General features: G+C 36.4%; 1 protein-coding gene across 8 annotated transcripts in view; it reads left to right on the top strand.

Moving 5' to 3' along the window:
* The first annotated feature begins 1,685 nt into the window (after window positions 1-1,685).
* The window catches only part of LOC306859108 (uncharacterized protein), a 37,758-nt gene continuing 30,591 nt past the window's right edge, over window positions 1,686-8,852 (top strand). For 2 of the 8 annotated variants that reach the window (XM_079399953.1, XM_079399949.1), the window contains exon 1: window positions 1,860-2,063. The gene's annotated coding sequence lies outside the window, so the exon portion shown is untranslated. Of the gene's footprint in view, window positions 2,064-3,326; window positions 3,375-8,852 lie in introns of all 8 variants that reach the window. The other 6 variants (XM_079399946.1, XM_079399952.1, XM_079399950.1 and 3 more) reach the window with 6 other exon arrangements.

The raw sequence follows: 8,852 nt of genomic DNA, 5'->3' as shown, positions 1-8,852 counted from the left end.
TCAACGAGAAGAACATCTGTACTTCCTAAACAGACAATGAAACAGCCATTTTTTGCGCTCATTCAAAACAGATGCGTTCGATCCTTGTTCGATATTGTATAATCAATAGTTATACTGTGCTGGGAGAATTAAAAAATTATTATATAATACACTAGATTCCCCTGATTATTACAAACCATGGCTATTAGTGTGGCTCATGAGTTGCTCCCTAAATCAAGCAAATCACCTTTTCCATTTCCGTTAGTATGCTACCTTCAAGCATAGCTGCCTTTTGTAGAAAGCAGACAGTGAGCAGTTCACTAGGGTGTGAAACGGATCTTTTCTCATGCTTTTTCAATCAGTTGACTAGAGAACGTCCTTAAGGAACAACTATTGATAGGTCAGAGACACAGCAGCCGTGTCCTCTGTTCTGCTTGCATTGACCACTTCCTCAGAAAGTGTGTGTATGCATAAATACAAGCTGGGAGCATTCATGATTGTCTGGCTGCTGACAAGGAGTGTGTGCGCGTGTGAGCAGCCAGATAATGTCACAGTGTGACAGAAGTGAGAGTGTTAGAGACAGAGAGGAAATGAGAATAGGCCCCAATGCTCACAAGGGAACACACACACACACTCACACAGCATGTGACTTGGTGACCATGTTGTAAACGTGACACAGTCACACAGTGACATTGCATAAATCACTGAAAACTAGGTGTTATTTTCAATGTGTGAATATATTGTTTGTTTGGCTCACCATACCCCTAAATAAATAAATACAACTCCATAAGTATTTAGACCCCTGACTCAGTATACTTTGTTGAAGCACCTTTGGCAGTGATTCTGTTATTCTTCTGTTAGTCAGGTTACAATTTTCAGGTCTCTCCAGGGATGTCCAGGCTCTGGCTGGATCACAGAAGGACGCTACCACTAGACATTTTTTTTAACTACTTCAATTTCAGAATTGTATGATACTTTGCTCTTGTGAATTTTTATTGCACAATGAATAAATAAATAGTCAAGTCAATGCTATTTATATAGTGCTTTTACAATGCAGATTGTGTCAAAGCAGCTTTACAGTATTAAAAAAGGGAAATAGTGTGTCGAAATAGTGTGCCATTCTCCTCTGGCCAGATGAGACCAGCAGTAAATAAATAAATACTTAAGTACTGTTTTGTCTTCTAACGGTAAAAATGGTAATACAATTTTTTTAAATAAATAAAATCTCGATTGTTATGATTTTCTTGATTGTTATGATTTTATAATTTCACATTGTAGATGTACAGCAAATGGGAAAACCTAAGGGAACCTTCATACACGGGAAACCTTGGCTTTTTACCATTAAACTTTAAATCAGCATCAATCATGTGAGGGATAAAATGGCTTTAAAGCTGACAACATTCTAGAACAGTAGTTTACAAGCAGTGATTCACAACAAAACTAGAATGCCTTTTACTACTATTCATAATCAGATAAGTAGTTAAAAAGTTGGTGGTTTAATGAAAAGCAGGGCATTTGGCACCTATAGCCAATGGTACGAGCTGCTGTACGGATACATGTAGTGCAGCAGCCAATTAAAGCAGCACTTGACAGGGCTGGGAGGAGGAAGTGGCCAATGGGGGGCAGGCAGTGGCGGTACATTCCCCAGCTCTTAAGAGGTTAATGAGCAAAGCTGCTCGGCTTCCTGCCAGCACGTCCAGCAGCTCAGAGACGTTCCCACAATGAGTGAAAGCTGTATCACGACAGGACTGAGTCTAATTATACACCCACAGAGAGAGGGAGAGACAGGAGGGGGTCACAAAGGGTGAGCGAGCTGAAGTGTGCGAGTCCCTGCACGTGTGTGTGTGTGTGTGTGTGTGTGCATGAAACCAAAAGAAAGCAGAGCAAGCTGTAGAGAGAGAGAAGGAACGCTCGCAGCCGGTGTACAATACAGAAGATACAGCACAAGAGTGACTAGGTGAAGACAAGATAAGGAAAAAGACAGTTTACAGCATCATGCTGGATATTTCTGCCTGCTGTGCTGCCGCTGCTGCTTTCCCATGATCACTCAGTATATTTCTCACCATAAAAAGACACCCAAAGAGGTAGGACACTTTTAAATGCGTGTGCTCATGTTGACGTGTGACAGAGTAAGTGTTACCGAGTGTCTTTGAGACAAACGGGAGTGTGTGAGGTATGTTGTGTGGTATTCAAGCAATGACAAGACAATGTCTGAGTCAAAGTGTGTGTGAGTGTGTTCTTCAAAGTCACTATCTTTACATAAAAAGCACAAAGGCAGGGTTCGTGATGTGCCACATTTAGAGGATAGATAGCGCTGAAACTGTTGGAAACAAGCAAGCTGATGCGGCCTCAGACAAGGCATGACTGATCAGTGTGTTTTGTTGTACAGTTCTGCACTGTCAAAGTGAAACATGCACTTTTTATCGTATGATCTATTTCTAACTGCTCTGGTCCTTTAAATGACTCTCCCTGGCATAATTTCATGCAGTAGGTTTAATTAAGACATATTTTAGATTTATAACCTAGATCTGACCATAGTCAGGCATTCAAGAAAACTGCTCTGACAAAACATTTTTTATGAAGCATGTGTATATATGTTGTTGTTGTTGTTATTATTATACATTTCTTTAAACTTGATAGCCTTTTATTTTATATTGTTGAAATGCACGGTATATTACGTGAATGCCATGTTTGCATAGTGATTTGTTTTTTGAATCATTGGAACTTCGAATCAGATTTTTATCAAGTATCTTAGTATTTTTTATAGTGGGATATCTTATAGATTTTTTTTTTTTAATATATAACATATTATAGCTGTGAGTTTACTGTCAGTGATTCTCAGGCAGTTGCTGCCTCTTTAAGATGTCTAATTTTACAGTAGCATTCACACACGTGTGTGTGTGTGTGTGTGTGTGTGTGTGTGTGTCTATCTGTGTGTGTGTGTGCGCATGTTTATGTGGTTTATGAGGACACAAATTTGTATAATGACATGGGTATGACAGAGGTATTACAATATGAAGGTGGTTTATGAGGACACTGCCTATGTCCCCGTAATTCAAAAGGCTTAAAAAAACATACTAAATGGGGTTTTTTTGAAAATCTAGAAATGCACAAAGTCTCCTGTGAGGGCTAAGTTTAGGTGTAGGGTTGGTGTAGGGCAATAGCACACACAGTTTGTTCAGTATAAAAACCATTACACCTATGGAGAGTCCCCATAAACCACAAAAACCAACATGTGTGTGTGTGTGTGTGTGTGTGTGAGAGAGAGAGGTGGAGGCAAGGAGCAGGAGTGAGTCTGTGGGTGTGTGAATAGAGTAATTATTTTGGTTTGTGCTTCTCTATTACAGACTTAGGCTGTCAAGTGTCTGCTGGTTAGTTAATCGTTCATTCTGCAGGTCAGTCCAGACTCATGACTCACGACTCACTCATAAAAGACTACTTAATGTTATTTGATCAGTGATCTTCAATCTTAAATCTTTAGTTTAACTCATTGTATTTCACCATAAATCTAACAACAATTATGACTAGAAAACAGGGGAGAAAAAACAAAAAAGTAACTGGAGTTTAAAAAGAAGAAAATGTTTTAGCAGTACTCAATATAACATTGCATAATATAATGAAATCCTGTGTTTTTATTTTATACTGTAAATAGTAAAGCATTTTCATTTTAAGAGATAATATTCTTATTTTATCAGATGCTTTTGGTAACACTTTAGATTAAAGCAAATATATCCACTATTAACTAGCTCAGTAAGTTTTTTTTATTTAAGTTTTTTTTATCAATAAACTTAGTAAGTTAGTAAAGTAGTTGTTAAGTTAGGAGGTATGAGGGGGATCTAGAATATGGTCATGCAGAATAAGACATTAATATGTGCCTAACAAGTACTAAAAAACAGACAATATGCTAGTAATATGCATGCTAATAAGCAACTAGTTAATAGTCAGATTTGGTCCTTAAAAAAAGTGTTACCATTCTTTTATACACACTAGTTTGTTTTATATTAATGACTTATTTATCACTAACGTAGATCCTCCATTTTGTTTTATTACTTTTTATTCCATTCATTTCACACAATAATTAGTTCATTCACCTATTTGCTTACTCATTTGTTCGTTCATTTATTTATTCATACATTGCACGCACGTTATTAAAACTACTTAAAACACAATATAATCACCGAATATATATATAAACATTTTTATGTATGAAAAAAAAAAAACATTTATATGAATAAAACTATAAATAAAGAAACATATGCTGGGCTAACATCGAGAGAGAAAACAAAATAATTTGTTCCAAATGTACATGGTGCTCATGTTAACTATGTGACAGCTGTAAGATCACAATGCCATCATGTGCCCATCAAGCATACTAATTTAGGCTAATCAAGGCGCGTGTGTGTGTGTGTGTGTGTGTGTTTAAGGCACGTGGTGGCCTCAATGATGAAGATCCACAGAGATCAGGATTTCTGTAAGAGCGTCACTGATCTGATACAGCACATAAGAGCACTTCCTCGTAATCCTGTCTGACCTTAACTACCAGAGGTTTACATACTAAAACACTATTCAATAATCTGCTTGTGTGAAAATTATCTGAACAACTGTAACATTTCAGGAAAAACACTTACATACTATATATGCAAAATGCTCAGGATTACAATTCTTAAAGCCTATTAAATTTATTTAGCAATAAAAGTAGTCAATTTATTTTTCCATGTAAAATACTTCAGTTTTTCATATGCTGTCTTACACATCTGCAAGCAAGCAGATACTTGTTATGCATCTTCAACCATTCATATTCTGTCTTACGATCATCAGCAAATCAGATGCATGTCACTCACCGGATCCTGTTCATCAGCCAATCAGATGTTTCACTACATGTCCTCAGCTAATCAGAAGCTACCGGTCTTCAGACAATTCATTGGCATATAAATGAAAATGTTCTGTTTTGATTTTTTACACTTGCTTGTGTCCCATACATCTGCCTGTGATCACTCTGCTGTTTATTTGTTTGTTGGCCTTAAACATCATAGTAATCTCTGAGAAGTGTCGATATAGTGAGTGACATTTAACTAGTGAAAATTGAATGGTTGATATCAAGAATTAACATTGTTACTAGTAGATATCTAATTCCTGATATCAATAATTAGCATTTTAACTAGTAAAAATTGAATTGTTGATATCAAGAATTAATATCCTGAGAAGGAATAAAAGTCAAAACGGCTTGCCATAGGGCCAGTGCTTTGAAGACAGCTTTACACCCAGAACTCAACTAATCCTGCTTTAGCCTTTCAACTATCAGAGGATTAGCAATGCTATCTCTTTCGCTATCTCTTCTCCTCTCAATGGATCATTGATTGTTTCAGTGCAAGTCAATTTGTTTGATACCCAACTTCTTTAAACTTACTAGCAATATATCAAAATACTCTGCTTCTACAATATTATTCTAAGTAATAGTGGTTCTTCTTAAAGCAAGCATTACAATTATTATTGCTCATACTTGGAGTTAAGGATTTGAGACAAATTCCTGACCCTAAGCAGTAAATTTGGCATATAACTTTTCCTGCACTGTTTGTGCTACAGACATGACTGACGCCTCAAATCATGCAGTATATGCATGTATCGTAAAGAATAAAAAATGTTCTAAATGTACCTTAAATTAATATTTGTCAAGTTTTTAATACTATAATCAACAAGGGCATGGACAAATATGGATGCTTTTTGCAAATGTATGTTTATTATTACTGAAACCATAGTCAACATAATGCATGAAGACTAGACAAAAGGTCATAGATGTTTTTCAAAGAACTTGTCCATATACAGTATATTAGACATAAAAAAAAGAACATGGAAATATCAGGTTCCCATTACTTCTCTTTCTTTACACTGAGCAATTTACTGACACAAGCCTGTTTACATTTTTGCATGACACGGAAGCTCACTTCTTCTGAACATGCAAAATGTGCATTTATTATTTATTATTACATTTGTTTGCCTCTCTGTGCCACATACTGTATTTTGATGAAGCTAAATTCTCAATAAAACTGTTTTCATTTAAATATTTTACTGTTTCTGTTGTCAGACAACCGAATCAACATGAAATAGTGACTGAAACACAACCCATTAAGACTACATAATCAGCTCTCCCTTCCAAGATATTAATCTGCACAAAAGTCCTGATTTATGATCGTGCCATCGTCTGATAAAATGAAATAGGCTACACATAAGATAAAGACAATAGCTGTGCTGTGATTTCGGCTATACTTGCATGTAAAATTACAGAACAACATAATATAATATAGCAAAACAAATTCTATTATACATAAACACTGATTCTTCATGATGTGTTGGTCAGGGTTGATCTGCCTTCTGTGGCATCCACTTCTCATTTTCTTAGTAAAGACAACAGTAAAATTGTATATGTTACATGTAAGAGTAAAACCATTAAAAAACAATCCTCACACACACAAAAATCAAATCAACATTTAAGGTAATTTCTTGCAAAAATGCTACACTGATCAGCCACAACAGTAAATCCACCTGCCAAATACTGTATAGGCCAAAACAGCTCTGATGCATCAAGGCATGGACTCCACAAGACCTCTGAACATGTCCTGTGGTATCCGTAACCAAATTATTAGCAGAAGATCCTTTAAGTCCTGAAAGTTGCGAGGTGTAGCTTTCGTGTATCGAATTTCTTGGTCCAGAACAACCCATAGATGCTTGATCGGATTAAGATCTTGGGAATTTAAAGTCCAAGGTAACACCTGAACTCTTTCCTGAATGTTTCTTGCAGTGTGGCAGTGTGCATTATCCTACTGAAATAGGCCACTGCCATAAGAGAACACCATTGCCATTAAAAGATGTATGTGGTCTGCAACAATCTTCAGGTAGGTGATACGTGTTAAAGTAACATCCACATGAATGCCAGGACCCAAGGTTTCCCAGCAGAATATTGCCCAGAGCATAACATTGCCTTTGCCTACCGGCCTTGTTCCTATAGTGCATCCTGCTGCTGTTTCTTCCCTAGGTAAATGACTCGCATACGATTTAAATATGTGATTCATCAAGCCAGGCAACCTTCTTCCATGGCTCCAGTTCCTTGCACCACTTTTGGGTACTAACCACTGCATATTGGGAACTGTAACTTGCCATTTTGGAGATGCTCTGACACAATCCTCTAACATCACTATTTGACCCTTGTAAAAATCTCACAGATCTGTTCACTTTCCCATTTGTCCTGCTTCCAACACATGAAATTCAAAAACTTTGCCAAATATCCCACCCACTAACTGGTGCCACTGCACCTGTATAATCAATATAAATGACTTCACTCGACAGTGGTTGTGGCTGATCATTGTATATGATTCAGTGCGCTAGTAATGTAGTTCTAAACAAGCATTTGAAAAGTTTGATCATTCTGTGATCATTCTGTCAATGGATCATTACAAGTGTAGCCTATATAAGGAGCAGTCAGTAATTGGCCCTAGTCAAAAAAGACAGTAAATGGTTTGTGGCATTTACTTGTTTTTTTTCATTTCCAGAAGATAAACAACAGCTCAGCTCTACAATCTTTACCTTAACGGATTTAAGGTATGCAGTATTAAAAGTCAATCAATCTTTTTTTTTTTTTTTTTTTTTTTTTTGTAGTGTTCTGGCAAAACAAATAGCACTTTGCAGTTTATCTAACCTTTGAATATAAAAGACGTCCCAAAATACTATCTGGAGCCCATATGCCAATTACCTTATAGAGCTAATTCACTTACTCTGGCATATGAAATAGGCATTACATTGAATTGTTTTGAAAACGTTTATGGCATACTTCTAATTACAGATGCTAATATTCAGATCTGCTCCCATTTCATCAGAGGTTGTTGCACTAACAATTGTTGCCAAAGACAGATATGTCTGTTGAGCGAAAGGATGCAATATTCTTGGAATTGGATTAGCTCTGAACTCGAGTCAAGACACGAGATTTAGCATCTCCTTGTGATCAAACCTATTTACTATTATTCATTAATAGCATGACTGGTTGACTGGACAGGCAGGTGAACTTGTTGGTCTCTTGAAAAACAATTTGGTCTCTTGAAACTAGAATTTCTAAACAGAAACCAGGAAACCAATGTTCTGTGGGAGTACATTTTACTTCACTAATAATATGTTTAATTTATATACTGCCTTTCCCAAGCTCAAGGACGCTGTACAAAAGCAGAAACAGAAAAGACAGTCGATTCACATAATTCACTACATCATCTTGTTTCTTCTCTTAAATACACTGAAGTTATCAACATTGGAGATGAGGAGACAATGGTCAGTTACTTAACGTGTGAGATTTACCCCTTTTCTCAAATGGATATGTGTTCGTCCATTCAGCATTATTGTGGGTATGATCAGTGCTGGATTAAGTACCTGAAAGACACTTATGTACAGATATCTTACAAGAAAACGACTTTGGTAGAAGTTAAAGTCACTGTTTAGAATATTACTTGAGTAAAAGTTTTAAAGTGTGTGATATCTATTGTACGTAAGTATGACAAGTTTTTTTAATATTAAATGTACTTGTTAATACACAGTTTGAGCAGCAAGACTGTGTTCAGTTTGAACTCTTTCTTCCATTTTGCATCTTTGGGTAATTATAAGAGTCTCTCTTTCCAACATAGGAAAACATTTCTTTAATCTGCATCTGAAGTGCATTTATATTAGGGCTGCCCTCGAATAAAACATTTTCTGGTCGACTAGTATTCCTTTTAAGCATTCGTCAACTATTAGTCACATGTTTATTAACAAACCATTTAACCCTCTGGGGTCTGAGGGTGTTTTGGTGCCCTGGAGAATTTTTTACATGCCCTGACATTTGTGTTTTTTTCAGTATC

Source organism: Barbus barbus (assembly GCF_936440315.1).
Source record: "Barbus barbus genome assembly, chromosome: 40".
Taxonomy (NCBI): domain Eukaryota; kingdom Metazoa; phylum Chordata; class Actinopteri; order Cypriniformes; family Cyprinidae; genus Barbus; species Barbus barbus.
This window is presented reverse-complemented; position numbering and strand designations above follow the sequence as displayed.